The sequence below is a fragment of the Ascaphus truei genome, chromosome 1 (assembly GCF_040206685.1).
Source record: "Ascaphus truei isolate aAscTru1 chromosome 1, aAscTru1.hap1, whole genome shotgun sequence".
Lineage (NCBI taxonomy): Eukaryota > Metazoa > Chordata > Amphibia > Anura > Ascaphidae > Ascaphus > Ascaphus truei.
This window is the reverse complement of record NC_134483.1, coordinates 371,977,858-371,991,421: the sequence shown is the minus strand read 5'-3', so window position 1 is coordinate 371,991,421 and position 13,564 is coordinate 371,977,858. Positions and strand designations below refer to the sequence as shown.

The 13,564-nt window shown below is 44.9% G+C and overlaps 1 protein-coding gene across 1 annotated transcript in view; it reads right to left on the bottom strand.

Moving 5' to 3' along the window:
* The window catches only part of LOC142501085 (caspase-3-like), a 111,001-nt gene extending 107,790 nt beyond the window's left edge, over positions 1–3,211 (bottom strand). Inside the window, exon 1 of the mRNA XM_075610419.1 lies at positions 3,152–3,211. The gene's annotated coding sequence lies outside the window, so the exon portion shown is untranslated. The remainder of the gene's footprint in view (positions 1–3,151) is intronic.
* Between the last annotated feature and the right edge of the window lie 10,353 nt (positions 3,212–13,564).

Below are 13,564 nucleotides of genomic sequence, written 5' to 3'. Positions count from 1 at the left end.
CGGACGCTCCTCCTTCTCTTACCGTGCACCCCAAAACTGGAACAACCTACCAGAGACTCTCACATCCACATTAAGTTCTTTCAAATCTAAGGCTGTCTCACATTTTAATCTGGTCTGTAACTGTTTAATTCGCCCATAATATATATTTTCTTTAACTGTGCATGCAATGTCTTGTATATAATGTATACCCTGCTCATTTATGTAACTGTATTTGTAACCATATATTATTTGTCTTAACTCTGTGCCCAAGACATACTTGAAAACGAGAGGTAACTCTCAATGTATTACTTCCTGGTAAAATATTTTATAAATAAATAATAAATATAAATATCTATTGGGATACAGCACAAATAACCAATCCCTGGAGATCAGGACATTAGCATATCAACCACTTATTACCATTCTAGTGGTTATATTACCTTATTTGTTATAGTCCACACAGTGGATATATTGTGTTGATGTATGTTTTTTGATATACTGTATGTGTATGTGCAATGTGGGTTGATTAAGCTTAATCAAAATACAGGTATTTTTTGCATGTAAGATTCCATATAGGGATCTATTTTATTATACATCATTTTTTTTCTTTTTAATAAATTGTATTTATTTATACCATTGTTTCTTCTGTGGGAAACTTGGTACACAATTAGTGTTTTTCTGCTTCTAGGTACCATTAGTAGTATATTTATGCGCCAGGGTGTTTTCCCTTTTTCCGTCTAGCTTTTGTGGGGACGTGAGATTTCCCACTTCACTCAGGCTGCTGAATATTTACATTTAATATAGGATTATATATATTTAGGTTTACACTTTAGCGCCTTGATAACTTTTTTGATGTTTTATCTCGAGTTGCCCTGGGGTATTGAAAATTGTCCTCCCAAGTGTGGCTGTTATCTGGCTGTGCTCTGACATTCAACTACACTCCTGGATCTTGTACATTTCGGACTGCACGCTGTGGATGCTACAGGTTTGTCATGGAAGCTGACAGGTAACAGGCCAGAGTGCCCTGTTATACCTTGTTCTAATTGAAAAGCGTATTATTCATACTTGATTGGGTTGTTATTGCTGTGTCTTATCCTGTGGTTGTCAGGTGGACACCACTAGACATATCCCTCTCTTCTATATCAGACATTCTGGCAGCATCTGGACATTTATTAACAAGATATCCACAAGCTTTGTTTATAGAACCACATAATTTTTTGAGCATCACTCTTCATATTATGATAACTCTGTACCAGACACTGCAGCCTGCTTCTAAATCCGAGGTAAGAGTAGGGACGCTGCACCCGGCCCTTCAGACTCCCGCTGCCCGCACATCCAGAGAGGGAAAATACCAGGCACGTACTTGCTCGGTATTACCTCTCAATTTCTACCGGACAGATCTGCAAAATACCGGTCCGTCCGGTTCAAAACGGAATACCTGGCAACCCTAAATGGCACGTACAGGTATTTTATAAATGCTTTGGATTGTTTTAAAAGGCCTGGTAGTTTCTTGCAGGTTCTAGTTGTGCCTGCGAACAATACAGTATATTGTTTCTAACTGTTACTGGCTATACTTTGATGTCGAAATTATGTAAGGGCTGATAAGGCTATTGGAGCAGCAATATCTCAGGAAGCGTGAAAGCATGTGTGTTGGTTAGTCATTCTCTTGCTATACAGACATATATAGTTAAACTTTTCGAGATCTTGTATCTTTATACAGTTTCAGTTTTGCCAGGCTAATTCTATGTTTCTTACCTCCCCAAATAAAGTTTGATATATCTCTATCTCTCCTCCTTCTCCTACCGTGCACCCCAAAACTGGAACAACCTACCAAAGACTCTCACATCCACCACCAGTTTAAGTTCTTTCAAATCTAAGGCTGTCTCACATTTTAATCTGGTCTGTAACTTTTTCATACGCCCATAATATATATTTTCTTTAACTGTGCATGCAATGTCTTGTATATAATGTATACCCTGTTCATTTATGTAACTGTATTTGTAACCATGTATTATTTGTTTTACTCTGTGCCCAGGACATACTTGAAAACGAGAGGTAACTCTCAATGTATTACTTCCTGGTAAAATATTTTTAAAATAAATAAATAAAAATAAATAAATTTAGTCGTTGTGAGTCTCTTTTCCTTAGGAATAGTGGTATCATTAATAAATAGTACATTTTTGGAATATCTGTCATGTTTAAGATTCCTATGCGTCCAAGGATGTTTAGTTGCAGAGCTTTCCAGATACTAAGATTTTTGCATAATTATCTATACCAACACTAAGATTTGTCGTTCAATTAGTTTTTTTTAGATTTTATGATAGTATTTTAGAAGTACTGTATATTGTGTAGCTGGCAGGTCTTCCCAGAGATAAAGAAGCTAGATCAGTTGATACAGGGTCTGCTAAGCGTGAACAAAATTATAATATCAGAGACCTAGAGAGTAACTTAGTTTAAAATACTACACAATATGCAGGTGGCACGACCCCAAATTCAGATCAAATGACCTTTTATATACCGTAATGCCATTTACACTAAATTCCCAGCAATGCAGTATTGGTACATTTTTTTTCATTGCAAATTAGCCAAACATTTTGCAAAGCACATTAGAATACATTCACACATCTCTAGTTTTGACTTTTGTGACCCGTCTTAAAATAAAAGTAAAGTCTTAGTTTAAAAAAAAAAAAAAAAAAAAAAAAAAAAAGGATAGACTTTCTTCTACAATCTGAGAAAAGACACACTCATTTCACAGACAGAACTGTCATGAACTTGAGCATATCTTCCTTTTTTGTCATAATATAAAAGGACACAAGCTCTTCTATTTGAGTCAACTCCAGTCCTCAAAGGCTAACAACAGGTCAGGTTTCCAAGATACACCTGCTTCAGCACAGGTGGTGCTGTGGATGATTGAGCCACTGAGTACGCCACCTGTGCTGAAGCAGGTATATCCTGAAAACCTGAACTGTTGGTAGCCCTTGAGGACTGGAGTTGGCCACCCCTGGTATATTCTAAACTTTTTAGTTTCAATGATTAAATCCGCTCCATTGCCCAACAGGTCAGTGACAAATTGCACTGGTGTTAACTGGTCTTCATGTACTGTATCTGCAGTCAAAAAGTTTTCTATGCTAGCTGCCTTTGCGCATAATAATTCATAGCTGGGGTTACCTACCTTGCTGTTACCGTTTTTTCTTCCGTCTGTAGAACAGCAATGTAACAAACACGTATGTATACCAAGTCTGACTCACGTAGGTCAGGGGTGTGGCTAGATGATTTTTGTTAGTGTTTAGAGAGCAATCTTACAGTATGATTGAAACATGGTATGATTATTAGGATTGCAATGACCCAAACAATCTCAGGCACTTTGGTGACTTACCCATTTTGACATTTTTCATAGCACACATTTGTCTACAAATATATATTTCATGTTAAATCATTGCAGATAAAGATTAGCATAGATGTAATTTTCTTCTGACACCCTGTTCATTAAAACAATACATAAAGGTCCAGGACGCCGATGAGGACGGTCGTGTGAGAGAGGAGCTCCACAGACCCTCGCATATTAACAGTATTACATGCACTTTCCCCCCCTCCCCCCTAAATTTACAAACCCCAAAACGCTCTCCTCAAGCCGCATCCTCAGCAGCAATGACGGGCAGGTAGTCTCAAAATTCTTCTCTCCCTCACAACGGAGCTCGGACGCTGCATCCAAAAATCAAGATGGCGCTGGCTCAACCAGCGCACGCGGCACCAAGCAGGCAGCACCACACCGAGATCGAGCCGAGGAATCCCTGCTACCAGAAGAAGGGCTAACTAGAGAATACATGCAGGAGCTTATGGCTTCCATGCTGGATAAACTCCACACCTCACTACAAGCAGACCTGCGAGCGGCAGTCACAGAACTCAAGCAGGATATCACTGGCCTCACAGAGCGCACCACGGCCTTAGAATCCAAAATGGCCGAAACCCTGCAGTCTCAAGAAGCAGCAGACAATGAGCTCTATCGGCTGGGCGCAGAGATTTGTAGTCTGAGGGACAGTCTAGAGGACCACGAGAACCGCGACAGACGTCAAAATATCAGGATCCGCGGTATACCGGAATCGTTTCCACCTGGTCAAATAAAACCATACCTCCTAGACTTCTTCACCTCGGTGTGTGGAGACCTCAACCACAAGGATCTGGAAATGGACAGAGCCCACCGCGCACTGGGACTGCGGTTCGAGGACCCTAACCGAACCAGAGATGTAATCGTCCGCCTCCACAGATACTCCATCAAGGAGAAAATAATGGAGGCCTGCCGAGCACAAGAGCCCATCAAATTTAAGGATGATCCCCTACAAATATATAATGATTTATCGAAAGTCACGGTCAATCGACGCAGAGAAATGAAACCTTTGACCATCCTACTAGGTGACAACGAAATCAAATATAAGTGGGGGTTTTCGTTCAAGCTAATAGTGCAGAAGAACGGCAAATTCCTTACGATAAGGCACCCAGAGGATATGGCACAATTTGCAAGGGCAATGGGCCTTAGCCCACCCTCTGATTGGAACACTGGCCCCTCCAGATCTCAAAAACCAGACACAGCGGAACCACCGGTCACAGTTCTGAGAGGCTAGCGGGACAAAAACAGCAGAGAGCCAAATAAACAAAAGCTGCATACCTGCCGTCCAAGTTTGCCCCTCCATCCAATTCCTACCTGGTTACCCCGTTAACTATTACACTTGTAGCTCCGTCATCTAAACCAACCCTGAGACTCAAGGGAAACCGAGCAATGAAACCCGGAGGAGAACGGAAAATCTGGCGGAGAATACACACAGCGCACTGCCAGAAGATACTATATCAACCAGCAGCCGTCTCAAGAAGAAGCACAGCTACTAAGGGAGAATCCCACATCAACATCCTACCTCGACATCAGCCGCAGACGACATCCACAGCAGAAGCAGTTCCCGAGGCCCCGAAGCTGACGGCAAGCAGGCGATCCTGAGAGGCGCAACCCTCCGGCTTGATTCGATGGGAGGGGTGGATGGAAGAATCGACCCCCGCGAGCGGGAGGGGTGGGGGGTAGGAGGGGTGGGGGACGCATCCTTCCCTTCTCTCCCTCTCTTGCCCCTTTTTCAAAAGGGGAGAAGAGAGTCTATTTACGCCAGAGCCGCTTAGGCCAAGGGCGTATATTAAGGCCTGATATCCTACCCCCGGGTGGAGAGCTTGACACACCGGTAACTGTGAGTATATATGCCTCCAAACTCCAGCCCGACCCACGCGGCTGTAATACTGGCGCGCAGGTAGACCTAGCAGCACAGTGGGGCAGATCCACCACCATTGCTCGAACTCTCGATCGATCCCCCTGAGATATCAGTTGGCCAGAAAGCAGGCCCAGTAATGTCCACAGTTATTGTAACCGGCCCACACAACCTGTTGGCTTGTGGAGAGCTGCCTGGACTAAATACTAACTATAGACACTCTCGCAAAGAGACTCCGATCACTGTACATAGTTATATATTAATCTTAATGTGGATATTCCCACCCTCAGTGTCCCCCCTTTGCCCTCCCACAAAAGAGAGCACTCAAGGATACAGCTCACAGCGCTAGGGACAAGGAAGGCAAAAACAGCAGCCTCACTCCGATCTCCTCCCCCCCATTTCCCCCCCTCCCCTCACTCCCCCCCGCTCCGACCACCCCCCCACCCACCTGGCATCTTCCCCCCCCCCATCCCCAGGTACCCCCCCCCCCCCCCAAGCACCCTCTGCATTAAAAATAGACCATATCCCTTACCTGCTCACTGGGTAACTCTCACTCAAGCGCCCCCCCCCCCCCCCATCTCAACAGGACTTCCCAAATAACCCAGGTACCCCATAGTATGGTCACCCCAGTTAACCAAGAGGCTATACTTAATCTCATGGACTAAGTTATTGTTTTGTTGTTTACCCCTGCGGTTATGTTTACTCCGCGCAACAGAGGTTGAAATTTTGTTGAATGTTGATATGCTGTCATCATAGAGATTGTCCTCGGTCACTGAATAAGCTGCAATGTCCAATCCACGGAACGGACACTGATCCTCCAGTCATCTGTATGAACATGTTTAAACATATGGCCTAGACTCTTATTATGTTGGATATTCTTGCGGTTTTGTTTACTCCACATGATAGATGTTGTACTACTGTTGAATGTTATTGTGCACCGCAGAGCCTTGTTCTGAACCCATAACAGAATAGTGATGAAAGACTTCGAATCCTCCTCTCCATATTGTCCCCCACCCCAGCTTCCCTCCCCCCACCCCCCTTCCCCACACTCCACCACCCCATCCTCACCCTCCCCAACCATACCTTCCCTCCCCCCACCCCCCTTCCCCACACTCCACCACCCCATCCTCACCCTCCCCAACCATACCATCCCTCCCCCCAACCTCACCACCCCCCCCTCCCTTCCTCACTCACCCCCCCTCCCCACACCCACTCACCCCCCCCCCACATGGAGAACTACTGCCTCCCCAGGCGACCATATTGTCACTTACCTTAAGGGGCACAGACCCTAATATCTCAGGCTCCTAGGCCCCTGGTTTCCGTGTTACTACACCCAAGCCATGGGCCAAACTATTGCCATGCTCACTTGTTGCAATGTTGATTCCACGCGATAAAACCCAAAATGTTGTTGAATGTTGTTAAACACTGCAGAACCTCATATTGAACTCGAAACAGAACAAAGATTGAAGGTTTTGATTCCCCCTCCTCTCCCCGCCCCCCCCCCCACTCCCTACCCTCCCTCTTTTCTTCTCTTTTTCAATGAAACTATACCAGAGAAACTAAACACCACAACTGAAAAAGGGGGGTAAAGTGTTAATTACAGGCACCAAAAGGTCTGGACCCCTCTGTTGCCCACCGGCCATCGACGCCGGAGCCACCCCCGAAGGGCACCTCAGCCGAAATGCCGGTCGCCCAAGGACCTGGAGACTTTTTGTTAGGCCCTAGAAGGGACCTAATCACCTCTACCCTCTATCTTCTGACCCTGTCCCAGCAGATCTTCACCCCACTCTTTCCCCCCTCTCCACCCCTCCCTCCCCCTCTGTACACCTGGTTTGCCTCACACAGAAAATGTACCCATCCTATATGTTTGCTAGGGCACTACGAGCTTCTAAGCTACAGAATTAAGACCCCCCAGTGGGAAAGGAGGGGTCCTAAGGTCTCACACCATAAAAAAAAATCCAATGACCTCCACAGCCCAATCAAGATACTGTCATTAAATGTCAAAGGAAGAAGATAGGCGTAGATAGAGCACAGCTCCAGACATCCTGTAGTAAAAATCCAGGAAAACAAACCAGGCCACTCCAAAATAGTAACAAAAAGAGGTTATTTAATGCTGGCTAGACATACAGGGAAAAAGGGGGGACTAAATGAACGCACCTACGCGTTTCGTACAGGAGTACTTTACCTTGATAAAGTCCTCGGAATTTCTAAAAACAGTTCTCGAGGGCGTTGACCCGGGATATCTGTCGTCGATACTAGTGGGCGGGGACCTAAACATGGTTCTAAACCCCACCGAGGACAGATCAACCGCAATGGGTCACCCCCGTACAACCCACTCCCAGCAACAGGGGAAAAGGTTTAGGGGAATACTGAGTGAGTTCTCATTGGTGGACATATGGAGATCTCAACATCAAGGCCAGAGGGACTACACTTTTTACTCAGCACCTCATCAGACCTATTCTCATATAGACTACTTTCTGGTAACCAAAAATGTCTTGGAGGCGTCCATTGGCTCAGAGATTGGCCCGATTACATGGTCCGATCATGCCTCTGTCACCTTGACCCTATCAGTACCATTCGAAAAAACTACATCCTATTCTTGGAGGCTAAACGACTCCTTACTGAACCATCCTGAGATAGAGAAGGAGATTAGAACCTCACTTAAGGACTACTTCTTTTTTAATTCAGGATCAGTCTCTTCCCCAGCAATCCTATGGGAGGCCCATAAGGCAGCAATCAGGGGCAAATTTATCTCTATTGCGTCCAATGGGAAAAAGTCAGACAGAAGCTGATCAAAGAATTTACAGACAATATTCTTACGCTGGAACAAGCCCACAAAACTAACCCCTCAAAGATAATTTATAAAGCTCTAATTGCAGCCAGGCTGAAACTTAAACAAGCCCAGCTAGAAGATGTTGAGAAGGCCCTCAAATGGACTAACCAACAGTACTACGATAAGGGTAACAAGGCCGACAGACTTTTGGCTAGCAGACTGAGAGGAATACAAAAGAGATCCCAAATAACGGCGATCAAGAATAGATCTGGTGAGATACAATATAGTGATAACAAAATAGCAGCAGTGTTTACTAAATACTATACTGAACTATGTAACCTAAGATCCAAAAATGGCCAACCTGAACCAATAGCATCCGAATCTATAAAAAAATATACCTAGACAATTGCCACCACCCTACATTAACAGAGAAGGAAAACACAGTCCTCAACGCTGAGATTTCAAAAGAGGAACTGGAAGAGGCAGTCAAAGTGCTAAAACTTTCTAAGTCCCCTGGCCCTGATGGGTTCACCAATGTCTACTACAAGAGCTTCTTGCCTATACTATCCACGCATCTACTAAAAATTTTCAACCACTTTATGGAGGGGAACCCAATTCCCAAATCAAAGTGTCTCTCGCTAACCGTGCCATCATCCATAAGGAAGGCAGAGACCCGATGCAATGTGGAAGCTATAATCCAATCTCCCTTCTCAACAATGACCTTAAACTATATAGCAAAATACTTGCAAATAGACTAAACCCTATCTTACCGAGACTTATAAACATTGACCAAGTAGGATTTGTCGCGGGCAGACAAGCCTCAGACAATACTCGTAAGATAATTAATATCATAGACCATGTCCACCTCACTGGAACCAAAGCATTACTCCTAAGCTTAGATGCAGAGAAGGCATTCGATAGAATTGATTGGCTATTCCTAGACCACACCTTGCGTAAATTTGACTTTAAGGATTCATACCTAGAAGGGGTCCGTAGACTCTACCAAGACCCGTCAGCAATGGTAAAACTACCAGGGGGCAGTCTTCAGAGATTTAATATTAAAAATGGCACAAGACAGGGTTGTCCCTTATCCCCTCTCCTCTTGGCACTAACGATAGAACCCCTGGCATCCACAATTCGAAATAATGTAGACATCCAAGGAATAGAAATTGGACATACGCAATATAAGATATCCCTGTTTGCGGACGATATCATCTTAACGCTCTCCAAACCCCAAATTTCCCTCCCCAATCTCCAAAAAGAACTCCTAGACTTCGGAAGAATATCAGGTTACAAAATTAATAGTGACAAATCTGGCGTTGAATCTAAACCTGCCAGAGTCAGAGGTGAAACTCCTAAAGCTAAATTTTAACTACCGATGGAGCTCCTCTTGTATCAAATATTTGGGAGTAAAGGTATCGAGGAACTACCAATCCCTATATCAACATAATTACCTGGCCCTATTTCGGAAAATTAAACAAGACCTGGCTAAATGGGGAGGGTACCAAATATCATGGATCGGGAGAATGATCTCGGTGAAAATGAATATATTCCCCAAATTGTTATATTACTTCCAGACTCTCCCGGTCCACATCCCTGGCTCAGAATTGAAGAATATCCAAAAACTAATCTTTCATTTTATTTGGCAGGGTAACAAACCCAGAATCGCCAAGGCAGTTTTGCTTGCTTCAAAGGGGAGAGGGGGTCTTGGAGTCCCAGATATTGCAAGATACTATCAAGCCACCCGGCTGCGACAGGTAGTAGTCTGGAACGCAGACCCAGGCCAATATTGCTAGCTGGACAAAAAAACGCAATACGCCTGCACGCCCTTTCTGCCAGCATGCCTTTGGTCCCTGAGCAGGGAAGATATGCAGAATAGTAAATTCAAATTAGGATCAATGAGATACACATGGGAGACCTGGATGAAATGCAAACTCAAATTCAAGTTCACGGCCCCTAAATCCCAACTCATCCCAATTATAAAAAATAAAAAAAATTCCACCTGGCTGTGAGCCCAGACAATTCGACCAATTTACGGTCAAAAATATTCGGGCGGTTGCCGACTTCCTGAGTTTAGGGCAGTTCCTGAGTTATCAAAGATTACAAAACAAATATGAAATAGTAGGACTGAATGTCTTCAAATACCTTCAAATTCGACACTTTATTCAAATACTATCCCAAACATTGGAATTTCCCCCTCTCACTGGCTTTGAATGGCTGTGCAAGGAAACAGCCCACCAAAAAGGTCTTATAACACAAATCTATGCAGAATTGGAGAGGGCGACAGACGCCCCCATCCATGACTACATGCTTAATTGGGCAGCAGAATTGAATATAGTTATAGACCAAGAGGACTGGGAAAGTATTTGGGAATCAGCCTCAGGAACTTCCATACGTACCACAATGAAGGAAAATATTTACAAAATACTGTTTCGCTGGTATCTTACTCCAGTCAGAATAAGTCAAATCTACCATCTGGCCTCCGATCTATGCTGGAGAGGCTGCGGTCAAAAGGGAGACATGGCCCATATCTGGTGGTCATGTCTAGAAATTCAGAAATATTGGGAAACCATACAAAATATAATAAAAGAGGTCACAGACCTTACAATACCCATTGACCCGCTGACCTACTTATTGGCCAGGCCAATAGAGAACATTGACCGACCAATAGGAAAATGAATCTCCTTCATTCTCACGGCGGCTAGATGTGCAGTGACAGCCTCATGGAAGAAGGTGTCTCCCCCCCCCTAAGCAAACAGTAAAGAAAAGAATACAAGAGGTAATGGTAATGGAGAAGCTATCAGCCTTTCTGAAAAGGACAACGGTATCCTTCTTTAAAATATGGGAACCATGGCTGACCCAAACAGCAGATTAAAACTTGCCTATCCCCAAGAAGCAATAGATGAGACTTCAGAGAAACCCATCACCGGAAACTGAGGAGAATGGAACGCTCCCTCTCCCCCCCCCTCTTTTTCTCCCTCTCTCTTTCTCTTTCCACCCTCACGCTAGCCTTGTCAACCCAAGGAGAAGGGTCGGGAGAGCGTTGAGACTTTCTCTGTTAACACCAAAAAGAAAAACCCTGTATTAGGCCAAGATATTTTGTAATAATGCATACTGTATCAATGCCTAATAAAAAAATTGAAATAAAAAAAAAAACAATACATAAAAAAAATAAAAGTTAGTACCATAATTTTTATGAACACATCTTATATTCATAGCTCAAATTATAACACACCATGAACTCTCACAAGCAGTTAATTTGCAGAAAGCAAGAGTATAGAGTACATGTTTGCGATTGGTTGTCAGATTGGGCTATTTATCTAGGAGGTTTAGTCGGGACAGTCCCGTTTTTTTAATGTCTGTCCCAGCTGCCCGACATTCTTTAAAATGTCCTGATTTTTGAGGCTGTCCCAGTTTTGACCATCAGAGGGGGGGGGGCAGCAGAGAGGAGAGAAACAGAGTGTAGAAGAGCAGAGGCCGGCTCTGAATGCAGCTGCAGAGGGTGGGAGCGGGGTTAGCTGCAGAGGTTGGGGGCGGGGTTAGTTGCAGATGGTGGGGGTTGGGTTAGCTACAGATGGGGCTGGGTTAGCTGCAGAGAGTGGGGGAGGGGTTAACTGCAGAGGGGGAGGCGGAGTTGGCTGCAGAGGGTGGGGGTGGGTTAGCTGCAGAGAGTGGGGGTGGGGTTAGATGCAGAGGGTGGGGGCGGGGTTAGAGGCAGAGGGTGGGGGCAGGGTTAGCTGCTGAAGGTGGGGGCTGGGTTAGTGTCAGTGGAGCCTCAGCAGTGAGAACTTCCAGTGTCTGCTTCCAGGGATCAAGATGGCTCCCCCTCCCCCCCCCCCCCCCATGTTACACAGTGACAGGTAGGGACAAACATACACTCAAAAAAGGTAGGGTTACCAGATGTACTGGTCTTGCCGGGACAGTCCCAGTTTTTTCTGTGCTGTTCCGGTTGCCGGTCCGTCCCGGAAATTGCCTTGTTTTTTCTCCCTGGTCCCGTTTTTTAGATGTGGTGTGCGGGGGCGGTGAGGAGGACGCGGCAGCCCGGCCAGTTAGTATTTTCAGAATGCCAGGGGCTGGGCTTCTTAGTAGAACATGCCGGGCCGCAGGTGATTGGATGGAGGTTGCTGCACTCTTGGAAGGCAGAGGCGATGTGCTGAGGGGGAGAGAGGCAGGCGTAGGCCCGCTAGCACGGCCGTGTCGCCCGCTGCGGCGGGATGCGGCAGCAGGTAAGCGGCATGACGTGCCGAAGGGGCGTAACCCCAGTGCGACCCTTACAAAAAGTAGCTGACTAAGATTTGAACTGGGTTTGACTACTTTAAAGGCAATGGTACTCCCACTGTAAGGGCTGTTACATACTGCGTGCGGCCGCGTGTGCCTATGCGAATGCGCGTGCACATGCTGTATGCTTTTCATAAGTATACTGTGTTGAGTAAGTATACAGTGTTGAGTGTGTTTGTGTGTTTATATATGTGTGTGGGTGTGTTTATGTGTAATTTATTATTTATTTTAAAAAAAACATTAGTAAAAATAAAAAATGTATTAGATTTGTGCAGACACACAAATATATATACACATACACACACAAATACACACACATATATACATACATATACACAGTCATCGACAAATCACCAAAAAATCTACTCGCCGAACAAAAAAATCTACTTGCCACCTATTACCACACGTGTGCTGCTTGGGTCAATAGGAGCTCGCCACGATGTTAAATCCACTTGCCCGGGGCGTGCAAATGTATAGGTTTGTCAAACACTGCATATACATATATACACATGCATATATATACACACACACACACACACATATACATACATTCAGCGCCGGTAGCGGCGCGAAAAGATGATTTTCCTCACCTTCGTCGCTGTCTGTTGGCTCCCCTCTCCCTGCCGTGCGCGCGTGCGGCCCTTATATAGAAAGGCTGACTAACGTCAGCCAACTAAAATTCCGCGCACGCACGGCGTAGCACACACCTGGCACTATAGAACATACTTAATACTCAAGGAAGACATAGCCTGTTATCCATTATGTCATAATATGTAATACAGGAAAGGGATGTTTGTGATGGAGTAGTGGTTTAGAAGATATCTTCATACCTCTGTCATGTAAAACTACAAGTATTATTAACGGGAACCAAAAATCTATTCTAATTTTCAGGATAATATGGAGGTAGTTGGGCAAACAGAGGATAAAAGAAAGGGGGTGTATTCGCTAAATGGGGTAGGAGAATAGGGGCGTTGTTGAGTGATGGAAGGAGGTGATGAGTTGCAGGTGGGGGTGATATTGAGAACTTCAGCTTGGACTTGTTAAGCATGAGTGAGACTGGCTGAGGAACGGCTTGGGAGATCGACCACAAGTCCTACTCACTTCCGAGATCGTCCTCCTGGGCTCCGGACAGTAGTCCCGGCTTCGCCACCTCCTCGTTGCTGTTTGCAGCCCTGCCTCTAGGCTGTTTCAAATAATATTTTTTTTGGACACATCAATGATTGAGTCAGTGTGTGTAAGGTTAAAAATTGTATCTGTCAAGTTTTGTTCCCTTCAGGACCTGAATAGGTTA